The sequence below is a fragment of the Caloenas nicobarica genome, chromosome Z, assembly GCF_036013445.1.
Source record: "Caloenas nicobarica isolate bCalNic1 chromosome Z, bCalNic1.hap1, whole genome shotgun sequence".
Taxonomy (NCBI): domain Eukaryota; kingdom Metazoa; phylum Chordata; class Aves; order Columbiformes; family Columbidae; genus Caloenas; species Caloenas nicobarica.
In genome coordinates, this window is record NC_088284.1 from 73,218,565 (window position 1) to 73,237,518 (window position 18,954).

Genomic DNA, 18,954 nt, shown 5'->3' on the forward strand with positions numbered 1-18,954 from the left:
CCAAAGTAGTTAAGTCAACTTGTTGGGGTTTTTTTGATCTTTGGCAACCTCGTTCTTCAGCATTTTGTGATTTCATATTGCTGGCTGCTCTGACATGACTCTGTGTGTGTAATGAATCATTTTGTAACAGTATAAACATACCATGAGATATTAAAGAACCAAGTGAGGGAATACACGGAGGCATTAAAAATCCATGGTGTGGAACTCAGCATTTAAACCCTGCAGTGTGCAACTGCATCTGTGGTTAAGTGTCAGAGGTTTGATGTGGGAACGCAGCCTCTGAGCAACAAAGACCATGCCTGTTACAATATTTTTGGAAGACGCAGGATTTAATGCGTTGCTGTGGTATCAAAGCTCAGCATTAGTTCTAGATTCAAATATCCACAAGCCATGACATTGCATTAAAAGCCATGAATAGTTAAAAATACTAGAGGGTACTTTTGCCTGCTGGAAGCTCCAGTTATTCTAGTATTTTTCCAACATCTTCCAATCAGCTGCAGGAAGTTGCAGAGGCCATGTATGGACTTGGACAAATGCTGGGATCTATTCCAGAGATATATGAGATGCCAACTCTAAGATTTTAAACACCAGAATCTGCTGAATTTGTAAGTTGAAATCAAATGAACTTGGAGATTTGTGTTTGAAACCAGATAGGGAGGTTACTCTGTGTTACCTTTTCACCTGCTCTGTGCTCTACCCCAAGTATTCCAGTCTTCAAAAAGGGCAAGAAGAAGGACCTGGGTAGATATAGACCAATCAGCCTCACCTGCATCCCTGGAAAGGTGATGGAACACCTTACCCTTGGTGCCGTCTCAAGGCATATCAAGGATAAGGGGGTCATTAGGGGCAGTCAACACAGCTTCACCAAGGGGAAGTCATGCTTAACCAAACTCCTAGCCTTTTATGAGGACATAACCAGGTGGATTGATGATGGCAGAGTGGTGGATGTGGTCTACCTTGATTTCCGTAAAGCATTTTACACAATCTCCCACAGCATCCTTCCTGCTAAACTGAGGAAGTGTGGACTGGATGATCGGGTGGTGAGGTGGACTGTGAACTGGCTGAAGGAAAGAAGCAAGAGAGTCGTGGTCAATGGGGCAGAGTCTGGTTGGAGGCCTGTATCTAGTGGAGTGCCTCAAGGGTCAGTACCGTGACCAGTATTATTCAATATATTCATCAACGACTTGGATGAGGGAATTGAGTGCACTGTCAGCAAGTTTGCTGATGACACCAAGCTGGGAGGAGTGGCTGACATGCCAGAAGGCTGTGCTGCCATCCAGCGAGATCTGGACAGGCTGGAGAGTTGAACAGGGAAAAATTTAATGAAATATAACAAGAGAAAGTGTAGAGTCTTGCATCTGGGCAGGAACAACCCCAGCTTCCAGTATAAGTTGGGGAATGACCTATTAGAGAGCAGTGTAGGGGAAAGGGACCTGGGGGTCCTGGTGGACAGCAGGATGACCATGAGCCAGCACTGGGCCCTTGTGGCCAAGAAGGCCAATGGCATCCTGGGATGTATTAGAAGGGGGGTGGTTAGTAGGTTGAGAGAGGTTCTCCTTCCCCTCTACTCTGCCCTGGTGAGACCTCATCTGGAATATTGTGTCCAGTTCTGGGCCCCTCAGTTCCAGAAGGATAGGGAACTGCTGGAGAGAGTCCAGTGCAGGGCCACAAAGATGATTAAGGAAGTGGAGCGTCTCCCGTATGAGGAAAGGCTGAGGGAGCTGGGGCTCTTTAGCTTGGAGAAGAGGAGACTGAGGGGTGACCTCATTAATGTTTATAAATATGTAAAGGGTGAGTGTCACAAGGATGGAGCCAGGCTCTTCTTGGTGACAACCAATGATAAGACAAGGGGCAATGGCTACAAACTGGAACACAGGAGGTTCCACTTAAATTTGAGAAGAAACTTCTTCTCAGTGAGGGTGACGGAACACTGGAACAGGCTGCCCAGGGAGGTTGTGGAGTCTCCTTCTCTGGAGACATTCAAAACCCGCCTGGACACCTTCCTGTGTAACCTCATCTGGGTGTTCCTGCTCTGGCAGAAGGATTGGACTAGATGATCTTTTGAGGTCCCTTCCGATCCCTAACATTCTGTGATTCTGTGATTTTGTAATCCTCGCTCACTCAGCTCACTCAGATCCCCTGTAGCCTTCACAGCACTAAGCAGTCAGGTTTTGCAACCCCAATCTGTTCTTTCAAACTGGGTTCATTGCACTATCCTGCGTCAGTGGCAACTCTGTGGTAGTCTTCAGTCAGACAGAAGAATCTCCCTGACCCAACTCATACCTTTGCAGACATGTTAATGGACAGACTGTCTTTGCTTTTGCATTGCTGGGGTTTGATATGGAGCAGCAAGAAGTGTCCTCCTAAAGGACTGGCTTGGGGCAACCTCACTCTGCACCTTGCAGATAGGGCAATTGTTAGTATTTTCTTAAGGTAACAGCAGCAAAGCTTTAAAATTTGCAGTTGACAGTATTGCCAAAACTTTCCTCTCCTCTCTTTGGAGGTGTGCCCACAGCTTGCAGTAGTGTGTGGTCCTAAGCACTGTGAGAGGTGAAGAGGTGTCTATTACTTTTGAAGAATCTTTCTTGAACTCTAGTCTGTGAGAAAACTTTTTTTCACAATCTGGATACCAAAGCAGTAACACTAGATAAGTGGATAAACTGAAGGAAATTCTTGTTTAGCATGGAGGTTGCTGACTTATTGTTGCTTCTTGGGATTTATTTTGGCTCAGCCCAGGCTCAATCCTCCAATGTCCTGAACATCTCTTGCCAGGGATCAGGCCTTGTTTTGTTTTCAGATGACCACAATGTTTTACATAACTCCTGGAAAAATTTCTCCCCGACAATATTGTTTAATTGTTTATTAGCAAGCCTCCCTTGGCTAGCTGCTATGGAGCTGAGGAACGGAGGATGTCCAGGGCTGCAAACATGAACAACTTTGCAGCCAAAGTTTTGTAACAGCTTCCATCTTCCATGGCATGAAACACAATACATGTTCCCCTCCGGGAAATGTACTTCCTCTGCACAAAAGACATTGTCCCCATTGTTTGAGTCATGCCATGTCTCAAAGGCTGTGACCCTCCTCTTACATCATGGCAAACACTTGTCCACATGTGGGACCTGCTGAGCAAGGATTACAAGGCCTTGTGCTTCTCAGGGTGGTGACTTCAGGAGCTCCAGGGCTTTATGCACTGGGCAGGGAGGGGCACTTCTTTTTTGCACTGAATAACACAGGAAGATCTTGTCTTTTCAGATGAGAGTTTCTTGCCCACCTGTAGCAGAAACTGAGCTGGAAATTTATATGGCATCTTCAATGAAAAAAAAGAATTAAAGAATTGGGAAGAATTTGACCTGGTACATGTGAATGAAAGGGTAGGCTCAGGTTATATCTCTTCGCAAGTTTTTGCCTGCTGATGAAGTGGGATGCTGTATAAGTTATATATACAGAGGTGATGGCCTGTAATGGAAACAAGTTTCAGAAACACATAACAGACATTAAGAGATCATATTTCTTAAACAAATCATATAGTGTCTCTATACTCTTTAGATATGATTTAATTAGGGGAAAAGCACTGGCTGAAGACTATACATTTTCTGGTCTTTATTCTCTTTTGGGAAGTCAGTGCAAGTTACTGATGCAGAAAGAAGGAGTGAGACTTGAGTGACACAAGGTTGTCCTCTAGGGATTCTTGCCTCTACCCTGACTTTCTGAAGTTCTTTAATAAAACTAACGTGGTACAAATACATCCTTAAACAGAGTATATATTGTAGTTCCTGACACTTTACTGTGTCCTGTGAAAGTTTTAAGTTCACTCTCTTTTATAAGTCCCTTTTCCCAAGTAGCAAGTGATAGGACAAGAGGAAATGGTCTCAAGTTGCACCAGGGGAGGTTTAGATTGGATATTAGGAAAAATTTCTTCACAGAAAGGGTTGTCAGACATTGGAACAGGCTGCCCAGGGCAGTGGTGGAGTCACCATCCTTGGTGGTGATTAGAAGACATGAAGATAAGGTTCTTAGGGACATGGTTTATTGCCAGCATTAGGTTAATGGTTAGACACAATGACCTTGGAGGTGTCTTCCAGCCAAGATGACTCTATGATTCTGTGATTCTGCAACAGGCATTCCTTCTCCAGAAAGCAGGCAGGAAACCATTTGCAAGGTCCAGCAACATAATATTGCCAACATGTTTACAGTTCTAATGCTTTGCTGCGGGGAAACCAGAGACGATACAGCTGAAGGCTGCACTTCTATGAGAGCTTGGGACCCAAATGGTCAGCCACATTTCAGCTCCTGTTTTCTATTAAAGAGATTAGTTCGATCCCTCACACACTGAGCAATTCCCATGGCCTGCTGGAGCAAATTCCTAGCTCTGCAAAAGCTGGCAGGGAAAGCCCTGGCAGCCTCGCCATGTTGGGGTGTCACAGTAGTCCCTGCAAAGGTCAGCTTCAGCTGGGGACTTCAGGTTCTGTAACATTCCAGCAAAGCATCTAAGCACATCACTGAAATTAAACATGCATTTCTGCATTTTCCTGACTAGGGAAGGGTAGTAGAATTGAGGCCAGTGATAAGGAAAAGGTGATATTTTTAAGTATAGCATAAAGGTCAGATTAAGTCATTGTGTTACACTTCTTTTTCCTTTTCTACATGTAATTGAGACCAACATGAGCATGCATTTCAAAAGCCTCTGATCTCAGAACCCTTTGAGTCCAGTTTTGCCCTGCTGATTTTGTTGTAGAGCCAGACACAGTAGTGAAATTAGGCTGCACCTCTTAAAAAAGTGTGTATCTTGCTTACAGATTTTTCTTATTTTTGCCTTCTGTTGCATTCGCCATGCCTCTTCAGAGCTTTTCTCAGACATCTAGTTTTATCCTTCATAGGTCTAATTTTATCTTTCTGTACCTCCACAAGAACACTGCAAATGCAGAAGACACTGGAAAGAGGCATGCTGTTCTACACTTCAAAAGACTGACTCCCCACCAAAAATGGTGGTATTTTTTTCTCTGTCCCTCTGCAAAGAAATAGTAACACTCTAGCGAGTCCTTGCATACTGTGGCATTGATTTTTGTAAAACATAGAATCATGGAATAGTTTGGGTTGGAAGTGACCTTCAAAGCTCATCTAATCCAACCTCCCAGCAATGAGCAGGGACATCTTCAACTAGATCAGGTTGCTCAGAGCCCCATCCAGCCTGGCCTGGGATGTCTCCAGGGATGGGGCATCCACCACCATTCTGGGCAACCTGGGCCAGTGGTTTACTGCTCTCATCGTGAAAAATTTTCTTCCTCATGTCTAGCCTTCATCTCCTCTCCTTTACTTTAAAACTGTTGCCTCTTGTCCTGTTGCAAAGGGCCCCACTAAAATATCTGTCCCCATCTTTCTTATAGGCCCCTTTTAAGTACTAAAAGGCCACAATAAGGTCTCCCCGGAGCCTTCTCTTCTCCAGGCTGAACAACCCCAACTCTCTCAGCCTGTCCTCACAGCAGAGCTGCTCCAGCCCTCTGATCATCTTGGTGGCTCCTCTGGCCCCTCTCCAACAGGTCCATGTCTGTCCTGTACCGAGGGCTCCAGAGCTGGACACAGGACTCCAGGTGGGGTCTCACCAGAGCGGAGCAGAGGGGCAGAATCACCTCCCTGCACCTGCTGGCCACGCTGCTTTTGATGCAGCCCAAGATATATCTGGCCTTCTGGGCTGCAAGCACACATCGCTGGCTCATGTGCAGTCTTCCATCCTCCAGTATCTCCAAGTCCTTCATCGCCCAGCCTGTATTGATATCAGGTGTTGCCCTGACTCAGGTGCAGGACCTTGCACTTGGCCTTGCTGAACCTCATGAGGTTTGCATGGGCCAACTTCTCCAGCTAGTCCAGGTCCCTCTGGATGGCATCCCATCTCTCAGCTTGGTGTCATCCATGAACTTGCTGAGGGTGCACAGATCCCATTGTTTATGCTATTGATGAAGATGCTAAACAGTACTGGTCCAAGTACGGACCCCCGAGGACACCGCTTGCCACTGGTGTGCAAACAGACATTGTGCCATTGACCACTACTCTCTAGGTGTGACCATGCAGACAGTTCCCCAGCCACCGAACAATCCACCCATCCAATTTAGAGAGAAGGATGTGTGGCAGATGCACTTGACAGGCCTCCCCCACACCTTCACAGCCAAACCAGCAGCATTTTGGTCCAGGCTCCAGAGGAGGTGAAGGCCTGAGCTGCAGCCAGGCCAAGAACTCCTTTTAAGAAATGCACAAGGAAGCAGAACAGCAACTGAAAACTGATAAGTTGTGCACATAAGGAGTCTCGTGCAGACCTTTCCCACTGTATGTAATGTGACTACAAGTCAAGCACTTTATTCCACAAATATGACAACCTGGGTGAGCTACTGTGAGCTCTCTGCTAAACAAGGTGGCTGTATGGTGATGGTTTTACTATTCACAGGTCGGTCAAGGAGACCAGTTTACTTTTCATATCAATCACTTAGCTTAAGTAAATGTATACTAAATATAATGAATCATCTAGAAGTATAATATACTTTCTGCTTCATGTTACTTAGTAAGCTGGATTTGCTGAAATCTCAAGCTGTAAAGTTCTGCTCATATGTACCAAAAGCAACTACAAACTACACTGGACACTTGCAAGATAAGGTCTAGTTCGCACTTTGCTGGGAAGAAAAAAATTGACTGGGAAAAATTAACTATTTCAAGGCTCATGCGAAGACACTACAGACATCTGCAAAAGAGGGCCTGTTCTGTACTTCGCTGAGAAGATAAGGATTTATTCAGACAAAACAGCACCTGCAAGGCTATGGACTATGAACAATATCTACAGCTGAACAAAACAAAGGCACATATGAGATCAATGAAAAGGATCCAATGAGAAGCAAGAAGACCCCAAAGTGAAATATTGCTGTTGGACTGAATCATGGCATGAATGGTCTGTAGACATATAAATGTCTATGGTTTTCTATGGTTAGGTTAGACCTCTGTGCAGGTACCCAGCTTGAGCCATCTCTCCTGCTATTGTACTCCTTTTTTTCCTTTTTATTTCCGAGAATTTTGTTTCCTGAAAGTTTGTTCTATGAATGGCTATCAGGCCTCACCTGAAAGTTTGCCTCTGGAGTTCTAAAACATAGACTCCAGAGTGAACAGTTATCAGGGAGGGAAGACACCTGAAAGTTTGTTTCATGAACAAGTATCAGGCCCCTGGAGAGAAGGTCAGCAGTGTTCGGCTTGGCATATTTCCTCCATGTGGTAAATAATAGAGTCAACCTGCCACTGAACTCTTTCAAGTCGTGCTTTTCTTTGAGAAATCTAAACATTGTTCAGCAGTAAGCAGAATCCTAAATTATTCCCTCGTGACAGGACATTGTGGGAGACCATGTCAAAGGCCTTACAGAAGTCCAGAAAAATGACATCTATAGCCTTTCCTTTGTCCACTGATGTAGTTACTCCATCCTAGAATGCCACTAGGTTGGTCAGACTACCAGCTTTTTTATCATAACTTAATTATTTTCCATTCTTTTTCCCCTTTTAAATTCATCTCCAAAATCAGTTATCAAATTCGTGGTTCATATTTTATGAGGCAAATTGAGAGCTATGACAAGTGCATGCGGGAGTCTGTCTCATCATTCAGCATCCTTCATTGGCCTCCTGGAGATTCCAGACCTTCCACAGAATGAAGTCACGAACAACATCTATAATTTACTGCCAGATCAGAGCAAGCAGAGTGTGCACACAGCGTTTGAAAGGAGGATTTCAGTGGAGAAGCAACGAGCTGGCATGCCCTTGGGACTCATGTCCAGGGTGGAGTGACTGATGCCATGGGAGACAGTAAACTTTGTGCCATCACTCCAGCTGTGTTAGGACTTAGCCCTGCAGATGTTCACCACCGCAGCATCTGGTAGGACAGCAGAGCTGCTGGTGCCAGGATTTTTGTGAGTTGCCACAGGGCTACACAGGTTGGGCAGGATCAAGTATATTACTGGTATCGTCAGCAAAAATCTCATGTACCAACTGCCTCCATTCTTGTTTCATTGGACACCCTGGAGATGCTGGGCATCTCACTCGTCTCATCTTGCTGGACAACAGAGTCTCTTCTGTGATCACCGGTGCAACAAGCGTGTCCATTGCTCTTCACTTCACAAATTCCCCAGGGTGGATTTGGCAGTTTAAGTTAAGCATGACTCAAGATATCCAGCCTCTGCTGGCAGGGTACCTTTGTTCCCAGCACACCTTAAAAGGTCTCCAATACCTTGAGTTTCTGTCCTTTGCAAGAGCCGTGAGGAAACTTAACAAAGCTGCTTCTATTCCCACTTTTTAATGTAACTGAGAGCCAAAACAACCAGCAAAAAGAGCAGGACTTGAGAGTCTTTCTACATAGACCCAAGAATGTGTAGATGTGCTGACCAAAACCCTTCCTGAACATGAGGCATAGCCTAAAACACATAGTTACGCTACAGAGTGAGTGCCTAATGGATAATATACACGAAGAGGTCGCTGCTCTCGTGCTATTTTTGCATCGATCCTGTGCCCAGACTTGACTGGGACCACACCTCAATTAAGCTGAGTTCTGGAAAAATGCAGACTAAGAGGCAACCTCTCTCCAAGAGATCTTGCCTTGAAGACCTGATCCTGAAATTAAACCTATGTGGATAGAGCCTCGTGTGCTCCAGGGTTATACCTGGAGCATTGCGTAAGGGAAGTTGCCCCAAAATAGGTCAGTCAGAACAAGTCCTAAGCCAATGCCACATGCTGGGCCAAAAAGCACTTTAAAGAAGAAGCATGAGAAGAGAAACTGCAAATGGAGCAATGGACCTTAGCTCGGTGTGTTGCCCACAGCCCTTTAACTTTTACACATTTGACAAAACTGTGGACTTCTGACCAAACCAGTAGTTCCAAGTCCCTCCTGATCCCTGTTGCTGAGCTTCCTGCAGCCCAGCCCAGCCCATACTCCCAGATTTTGGGTTCTGCTGATGTCTCATGTGGATTGGCTCAGGGAAAATGAGATGAGCAGTATCAACCCACTAATTTCCTCATGTGCTGGAGTGTCTTCCCTAACCACTGTGGCTCATCTTTTCTTTTCCTTTCTATCCCTTGGATTACTGATATGGAGTACTCTTGTTCAAAACCCTGTGCCAAGCCTTGAGATCTTTAATCACATGGTCATTAAAAAAAAAATTCTAATTTTCAGCACTAAATTTCTACTAAAATAATTCGTAACCTCTTAAAAAAATTGTTGAGGTGGGCATTACTTTTCCAATGGGCCTGTCCTCCAAGTGTGCAAGTTGCCTCCTTTAGACAAGGACAGTATCCAGCTTGCAGCAGTGAATTTCTAGTTCTGTGAAGGCCAACGTCACCCTCAGAGGTCTGATTTAGTGCTTGCAGATGTAACCCAGCCACAGAGAGCTCCAAGGGAGATTAGGAGCAAGCCCTCTCCCAGAGACATCAGCTCCTTGCCATTAAGTCCCTGGACCACCCTACCAAGAGGAGGGAAAGAGCAGCATTTGTCCCTGCAGAAGATGCTCAGCATGGCCGTGTCTCCTCCTTAGGAAGCAGGGCAGCAAGTCAAGACACTGGGGTGACCTTTGGCTCTCTCCCGTTGACACTGGCATGGCTGTGGCTGTATGAGCTGGGACTTTGGGTGATGATTAAGATGGTGTGTCCAGGCTTGATTTCCTTCAACACATAAGGGTGTGGGGACAAGTTATTTAGCTCCTTTAAAAAAGAGGAGTGCTTAAACATGGATTGAAAAATGTGGTCTCAAGGATCATGTTGTGAGCAGTACTGGCTTTTGCAGCCCTCCTCCAATGTACGCTGTTGCTTTATTTGTGAAGCAGAGGGAGCGAAACTGTTTTCCTTGTGCTCATAAATGATTTTGCTGGGCAATTACCAGACTAGATTAGTCAGGCATGTCCCCCATATTTTGATCAGAACTGCCTTGCTAGCAGCTCTGCATCCCAGTAACTGACAGTCTTGTAAATATTTATGAGCTAATTCCCTGTTATTTCTGAGACCCCACCGTTGCTGCATGTGGTCCGAGCCTTCTTGAGTTCACAGGCATTGCTTCAAGCTTGTGAGCACACATACACGCACACACACGAAATGTGCTGGCAAAGAAAACAGAGGCCCAGAAACAAAGCATGAAATGAAAGCTGTAAATCCATACGATTCCCCTCCTGGAAGTGGTATCTGCTAGCCGAGAGTCAGTTTTGTCTCCCTCACAGGGTGTGCAAGGAGAACTGAACTGAAGGAACTGATAAATGACCTTCAGTCAGATCCTACCTCATGGCTTTTGCTTTTCTGGCTCTCCTGATTTAATTCTCCTCCCAGAAGAAAATACACTGTGCTGTCTTTTCCCTTGTGGCAGTATACTCTGCGGCTGCAATTTGAGTGTGCATCACGTTTTGGCAGACCAGCATCCCCTAAAGAACAGGCACACACCCCTGCCAAGATTTCCAACCTCCACAAACCTGTTGTCATTTTCACAGCCCTTTACTCTTTACACCTGCATCGCTCACACCACTGCACAAGCCATGGATATCAGCAGTTATAGCCCCTCTTGTTTGGATTGGGGGTTTTTTTGTTGTTTTGGGGTTTTTTTTCTTTTTTTTTTGTTTTTTTCAGGGAGCAACTTATTTCTTCCTAGCATTTCTTAATCCCGTGTGGAGGACCACAGGTGATTTCTATTAGGATTTTTTTTCCCTCCTTGAATTTCTAACTTTCTGTCCTTCCAGCTGATAAAGATGCGACCTGTAGCTTTATATGCAGTCAAGAGCTAGTGACTAGTCATGTCTCAGCCTCCACATGTCTCAATGCTGCTGAGTGCACTGCTTAGCCTTATCTTGTCCTCAGCTTGCTGTTACAATGAGAGAAGGGAGGAGAGTGAAGCAACCTGACTTGAAGAGGTGTTGAGTCTTGCAAGTTGTTCCCTTGTTTTCTCAGCATCTGAAAAGAGGAGAGGGGAGAAAGTCTCCGTTAGTCAGGACTGTGAAAATTTTGGGCAATCAGTGTGAGAGCTGAAGAGTGGATTCCCATCACCCCTCTTCTCTTTCCTTTGAACAAATAACACTGAAACAGAGACAGCACAAGGGTTCCCAGCCAGGAGCATTGTCTGTTAGTGATGATGCAACCTGTGCGGTCCAAACCGCTTCCAAGTCTGCAGCAGTATCAATTTTGTCCGCTATCCATCAAACACCAATGCTTTGTGTCCCAAGACACCGCAGAAATTTGTCACTGCTTTGTCAGAGAAAGCCAGGGGATAGCCAGTGCCAACAGCCAGCAAAGCGATATACACAGGAATGAAAGAAAGCAGCAGATATCCTCACCCTCTGCATCCAAGACAGTTTCCCAAATACTGTTTTTGCACACATTCAATCTAACTGATTTAGTATAGTTCCTCTGTGGAAGAAGTTGGTTCATTCCTGTAAGAAAGAGCCTATGAAAAGGCCTGTTTCTTCATGAAATAACTTCTCCCAGAAAGGTTCAGTCACATTTATTGTCTTGCATCCCCAAGGATGCAAACACCAGGGAAAAGCGGCCATTGTGGCACCCCTCATTTATTTCTGAATGGTTGAGTTTGTGTCTGAATTAACAACAGTTTGCAGTGGATTGTACTCGTCTCCCAAATGAGGTCAATAGGAATTGTTCAGCTGACTTCAATGGAAGCTGGATCAGACCCCATTATGCTACATATAATAAATAGTTCTGATGACACGTACCCTATTTTAATTTGTACTACAGATTTGGGGAAAAGAAAAAAAAAAGGCAAAAGCAGAGTGAAGATTATGACTGAGAATGTTTCGGAGAGCTATCCTGTTTGTTTGGTAATAGTTTTTTGGTTCCCAGTCAGATGTTTTATGGCCTGTGTCAAACACTGAACTTTTGTGCTCAGAAAGAGATAAGCTGCACACACCCCTATGGCAAGCTCTGCTAAGTATCCTCACCTATCAGCTCCACAGGAGTGTCTCTCAGCACCTCATACAAAATACACAACTAGCTGATCCCAACCCATTCAGAATAGCAGTGGAGAGTTTCTCTTTGCTCACCAGCAGACTATCCCATTTTGTATGAGCCTCAAATAATGAGTTGGCTGTGGTGGGTCCTGCAAAATTTCCATTATGCTACTGAGGGTGTATGTTTGATGCCTCTGTTTGGACAGAACTAGGAAAATGGGGTTTAGATAAATCCTTGCTTCACTGAACATTGCTGGGCAACACATCACGGCCCTAACACCACCCATTTGCTTGTTCATTCAAGCTAGAGTTGTTGTAGGTAAAACTAGAGGTAAAGTATCTCAATGGCTCCAACAGCCTTTGTCTGCCAGGGTTTCCCATGGGGCCAGCACTGTACCCCCTGTTGTTCTAGGAGTCCCATTCAATTACATCCTGGGGCTGGCGGCTTGCCTGATTAGAGCCATGGTTTACAGCTTCCCCGTCCCACCACTGCAGGTTTAGATGACAACTACCTGACCTAGCAAGGTGTTCTAGGTCTCTTTGTTTTTCCCACTAGCTCTCCTTCCACTCCAGTGATGAACACTGTGTCACAAGCATTAGGGAGGCAGGGGACATTCAACGTCGTCTTGTCATTTTGACTTGGGAGCCTCACAGCATGAATTTGCTCTGGTGTAAGTGGCGTACAGCAGCATTCTGACCATATCAAACATACATTTGATTTTAAAGAAGACAAACTTCACAGGAAGGCCACTTCCCCAGAGCTTGCTGAAACCTATTAATTCAGCTAGGCAGCAGATACCAGGAGTCTATTCCTTATGAAAATACCTCTGAAGCAAGGGGAAAGGGGAAAGAGGGAGAGGAGATATTTCCCTTGTCTATCTGCCACCAAAAGTGTGCATCCCCTGGGGAAGACGTTCCAGGACCAGCATCAGCCTGTTTGGATTCCCAGCTTGCCAGAAATTACTATATCTGGAATTTGCCAAACTGTCTCGATCTGAGCATAAATTTGTCACCAGGAGATCTCTGCTTACACGCAGGAAGGTGCCAGGGGAGGTCAGGTACAGGTCACTCTTATATAACTCCAGCACGAATATGCAGCAACTCAAAAAGCTGCATTACATCATCAAAACTGTCTGGACTCACATCAGCATAGATGTTATAAATCTTTGCCCTGCATAACCACGGACATTATGAAAACGTCACTGTCAACAGCAAGGGTGGCATTTTCAAGCACACTCTGAGCAAGCCAAATTCTCCTGCTGGTGACAAAATCAAGGGAAGTTCATCTTCGGGGGCCAGTGAGCAGCACTGATTCTGCAGGTGAAGGGTGAGGGTTGAGTCTTCTACTCCATTTTTCCTTCCCCACAAAATGGAGTGGATCAGGACATTACCCGTACCGCACCTCACCGTGCCTGTTACTTGGTAACAGCGTCAACACGCTTGCTGCTGCTCTGCCAGGACAAATTGTGTTCCCTGGGAGGACAGAGAAGCCATCCCAAAAGTAGTCACAACCCTCCTGGGGTGCCTCATGGATGTCATCCTGCAGTATCACACTGTCCCTGCAAGGCGGATTTGCAGCAGAAAGGTTTCACCACAGATATGATGTGCCCACAAGTCAGTTTTCTTCCTACTGCTCAGCCAAGCACTGAGCTCAAAATGAACAAGAACAGAATCATAGAATCACAGAATCATAGAATCACAGAGAATAGAATCTTAGAATCACAGAGTCATAGAATCATTTTGGTTGGAAAAGACCTTTAAGATCACCACATCCAACTGTTAACCTAACACTGTCAAGTCCACCACTAAACCATGTTCCTAAGAACCTCATCTGCACATCTTTTAAACACCTCCAGGGATGGTGACTCAACCACTGCCCTGGGCAGCCTGTTCCAATGCCTGACAACCATTTCCATGAAGAAATTTTTCCTTATATCTAATCTGAACCTTCCCTGGTGCAACTTGAGGACACTTCCTCTTGTCCTATCACTTGCTACTTGGGAGAAGAGACCAACACCCTCCATGCTACGACCTCCTTTCAGGTAGTTGCAGACAGCGATCAGGTCTCCCCTCAGCCTCCTTTTCTCCAGGCTGAACAGCCCCAGTTCCCTCAGCTGCTACTCATCAGACTTGTGCTCCAGACCCCTCACCGGCTTTGTTGCCCTTCTCTGAACCCTCTCCAGCACCTCAGTGTCTTTCCTGTAGTGAGGCACCCAAAACCGAACACAGGATTTGAAGTGCAGCCTCACTAGTGCCGAGTACAAGGGGACAATGACTGCTCTAGTCCTGCTGGCCACACTGCTCTTGATACAAGCCAAGATGCTGTTGGCCTTTTTGGCCACCTGGGCACACTGCTGGCTCATGTTCAGCTGCTGTCCATCAACACCCCCAGATCCCTCTCTGCCAGGCAGCTTTCCAGCCACTCTTCCCCAAGTCTGTAGCACTGCCTGGGGTTGTTGTGACCCAAGTGCAGGACCCAACACTGGGCCTTATTGAACCTCATACAATTGTCCTCAGCCCATTGATCCAGCTGGTCCTGATCCCTTGGTAGAGCCTTCTGAAGAAGGCTCTGGCAGTGTGGGGACATCTGTGCAGGCACCAGGGTTCGCGTCCTTACTGGGGCAGTGAGCACTGGGATTGCCGGTTTTCTCGGCTGTGGGTGGAGCTGCCTACTGATCCAGGGAGCCATCTGCAGATGAATCACAGATTTCCTTGGAAGAAGTCCTGCCCAGGGGAGATGAGGCAGCCAGCTGCTTAGGTTGACTGTTTCAGGGTTTGGAACTAAAAGAATCGCACTTGGCCGCAATCATTTGAAGCCAAGGCACTGATAGGTGGTAATGACTGAATGGAAAGAGCTCTTGCTAAGAAATGTTGCTGATTATGCTGTGCTGGTGCTTTACAAATAGAGGCATTGCTGAATCCACGGGAAAAAATTACTTGATCCTGAAATGTCCATGTATCAAATCAGTTCAGCTCAGGGGTAGCCTTAGGAACAGGACGGGACTCCAGAAATTAGTGGGGTCTACATTCATCTTTCAGCACATATTTCCCTATGGCTGGCTTAGAGGTGAGGGCTCCCAATGCATGTTTTCTTGATTTTAACTTGGAAAATGGCCGTGTGCAATCCCAGCCAGTGCAGTGGGATCACAGGGTTGGAGTTCCCCGTTGCAGTGCGGGTACCACATGGGCGGCAATATCAGTTGACTCTGCAGATGAGCTTGGTTCCTTGCTCTGTATCCTCTAGTCTATTTTTCATTATACCTCCAGTTATTTCCCTTTGATTTTTAGTACTGCTGCATCTTTTTCAGCTGAAACCATGGAAAAGGCTTCAAGTCATTCACACAAGTCAGTGGGTAGTAACACTTTGATTTACACCAGCAAGAGTTTTTCTGATCCCCTTGGCCCTGCAGATGCACACAAGGCATTTGCCCATTGAAGGGTGCTCAGATGTTGGTTTGTCAGGTATTATAGCATTATCCAAGAGACACTAAAACAGTGCACAGGAAAATGGAAAGTTAACATTTTTTTTGTCCGGTTACATGTCTTATGTAAAGCTCAGACCAACCAGATATCCTCCAGGTAGGAGACATCTGTGATCTGACACCAGATTTTACAACCCAGACTCTTTTGCAAATGAATCTCACAATAGAAGTAGTAAATCAGGCATCAGAAGATCAGACATTTGGTATCCTAACTCCAGCTGTCACTAGCAGATATTTTAAGAAAAGCACCAGAACAGATCAAACCTACATCCATAAAGTAAGATTTTTGCCCTTTGTTCCTCTAGAAGTTTCTAGATAACAGCATTGTAAGGGATTGAAACCATCAGTTTTAATGAAAATTGGCAGACCTCCCCTGTGTGAATTTATGCAATCTGATTTTTTTCTTTAAATTTGTTCATACTTTGGGCATTTGTAGCCTCCTGTTCATGTAATTGTGCCCTAAGATTTTTTGCTTCCTTGTTGTTAAGTTCATTGAAGGCCCTTTCATTTCTGTGTTGGGAGAAGCAGCCCATGTAAACTCTGAGTAAAGTTAGAGGGATTTCCAGTGAAGCAAAAGAGGATCTCAGAGTCACAAAAGGATGAACTGTGCATATTTTTTATCATAGACAGAGATACTTTTATCTCGTCTGTAAGATTTTAATCTAATATTTTATCTCAAGTTATGTTAAAAATCTTCTTGCTAACAGATAATCCTTTGTCTGGAGTGGCATAAAAGGGCAGATGTGTAGTAGCAGCTACTTGACTGTATGGTAGCTGTCCAAGAAAAATATTTGTACAAGTCTTGCTGAGTCAGGGTATGTTTCCAAAAGGCAGTGTGTCCCTTTCATTGACAGGATTTATCTCATGCAAGCCAAATCCAATATCTGCTGCCCTGCACACTCAGGGAAAAGGTGCAGAAGTGCAATAGTTTGCAAAAGAGACAGCAACCCTGTTCAGCACAGTGTATGAGTATCATAGTGTCGTGTCTGCATATGGTGTGTCACACAATAAAATAAATTGGCCAAAAAACTTATTGTTTTGTCTAGACAGGTGCCACCTGATGCCCAGATTGTATTTCACAATTTTTCACATCCTAGATTAATGAGAGGACAGATCACTAGCATGCTTTGCTATTGACTTGAAGATCTCACATGCAAGATATATGGATACCAAGTCATCCTGCCTGTTCCCTGCCAGTCCACGACTCTTGGACTGCGATGTGCTACTGACACCAAGTTATAAATCAGGCCAGTTTCTCTTGAAATGGAGCTGAGCAGCGGCCTAGCACCTCGCAGATCCTCTTAGCAAACCTCATCAGGGCGAGTAATGACACCCAAACACAAGTGACTTCGCATTGCTGGAGGTTTTGATCTGAACATTTTGTACAGTCCTCACCAGGAGCTCTTTCTAAACAAGGCACAGCAGCTTCACAGAGACTTGCAGCTACATCACACATCAGGTACCTGCCTGGGGCAGGGGTAGCATCGATCTGAGCAGGGACCACGCTGCCGACATCCCTTCGGTGCTGTAGGAGTTGTGGAAAAACTTAACATCCCTTACTTGTGGAAACATTCACCTTGTTGCCAGCGCTGTCTCATTCTGCAGACGTGCACTTGCCTAGACCCTGCAGCCAGATGAAAGGGGTGCAGCCCTGGGAGGGAGGGCGGGGAGAGGGGAGCAGGGCTGTCCTGCTGCTTTCCTTGAGAAGAATGCAAGGTGTGAGGAGTTCAGCATCTTGGAGCACCAAGACAGATCATTGTGCGCCAGAACAGGAGTAACAGGAAAGACACTGGGAGCAAATCCCAGGCAAATCCAAGTGAATCCAGCACAGGAGCAGACATGCACAGTATTGCAACCATCGGGAAAATGGCAAAGTTCCTCCGGTCACCAGTACCCCATTGCCTCCTGCCTTTTCCAGGCGGAGATCCTGTGTCGTTCCGCCTGCTCCCAGCTGGCCACGGGAAGTTCTCCATCTCCACCACAACCAAAGCCTGCCTATTCTCCAGTGTCACTGCTGTGAAGTTATCACCACTTTAAACAAGAAGTTAAATTTAGCACAGCATGAGCTCAGCATCCAAGGGACTGAATAACCCCCATTCATTCATCCAGCACTGCTCGTTTCTGCACAGATCCCCTCTTCCATTAAGCTGGTGGTTTACATTAAAGTTTGCTAGCCTATATAAACTCCCGAGCTGTAACATCTCTTTTACATAAGAGGCATGGGGGAGGGCAGATAAACATACAAGTGCCTCAACTTGTTCACTCATGCCCAGTAGAAATGTATAATGTGGTTATCTCAGAGTCAAAGTAAACACAGAGGCCTATAAATGGCATGAGATTTAAAGCATCCCAGCAGACAGAAAAAAAAATTATTTAAGAAACATAATCAATTAATTAATTGATTTTATGTTAGTCTAAATCTGTCATAAAACACCCTGTCTATCAGTTGCTGATGGAACTCTTATTTACTTAATCCTAAAGCTGCAGGACACTATGAAATGCTGTGTTAGTACAGAAATATGTCAGTGGTATATAGTGTGGCCTTCACTTCAGGATACCACCTCCTGCGTTGAAGAAAATTGTAAGCACTGGCTTTAAGAGCAGCTTTGAGCTCCTTGGATCTTCCCCTTTTTCACGGTTACAGGTGGCCACTGCACCGCTGGTACGGAGAGCTACCTCTAGAGAATGCTCTTGTCTACATACAGCAAGACTATATTAAAAAGTGAGTTTCTAAAGATTTTCCAGTGAATTAGTCCATATTTGCTTAGTCCATATTTGCTCTCCTAAGGTAGAGAAACTTGAAAAACATCCGTGACAGTATTACAGCAGGTTCTATATCTTTGATGGAGTTGGTAAACTGACAGAATTATTATTTTTTTCCCCTTTTTTTTCCTTCTTGCTAATAAGAAAAATATCTTAGTCCTGCATTTGAGAACCAATGGCAGCCTTGGATTTCTTTATGAAATATGAAAAGCAGTTTCACATTCACTTCAGAGCTCCACACCAGCAGCAGAGAGGGGCAGCAGCTCCCACATCACCGTGGTGTCAGAGACTTTGTAAAGGCATCTCAGGACCTCAGGTTTCCTTTGAGGAAGCAAAGTGTCATGACTGAAGCTGAAGATGAGAAGTTTTAAGCCGAATGGAAATGGGTGAAGTGAAGGTTTTGAAAGGCACAAGGAGAAATTCGTGCTGGCAGCTGAACGAAATCTCTTTCTCCCTCTACACAAGGCGTGCTTCCTCACCCTGTCCACTCCCACACAGGGTCATTCATGACGTTGGGGGCATCTGCTTGTGTTGGCCAACTCAGGTCATCCAAAGAGGGTTGGAGGGAGGGGAGCCTGGTGGTGATCATGCTGTGGAAGGCAATGGGTTCTGTCATAGGGTCAACCTTTCAGCCCAGGCTAAAAAAAATCATCTCTAAAGATTCAAAAACTACTTGGTTTTGTGATGGGAAATGGGGGTCCTTCTTCTTCTTGTGCCTTGATAAAATGTGGCATGCAAGAGCCAGCCATTTTAGTATGATT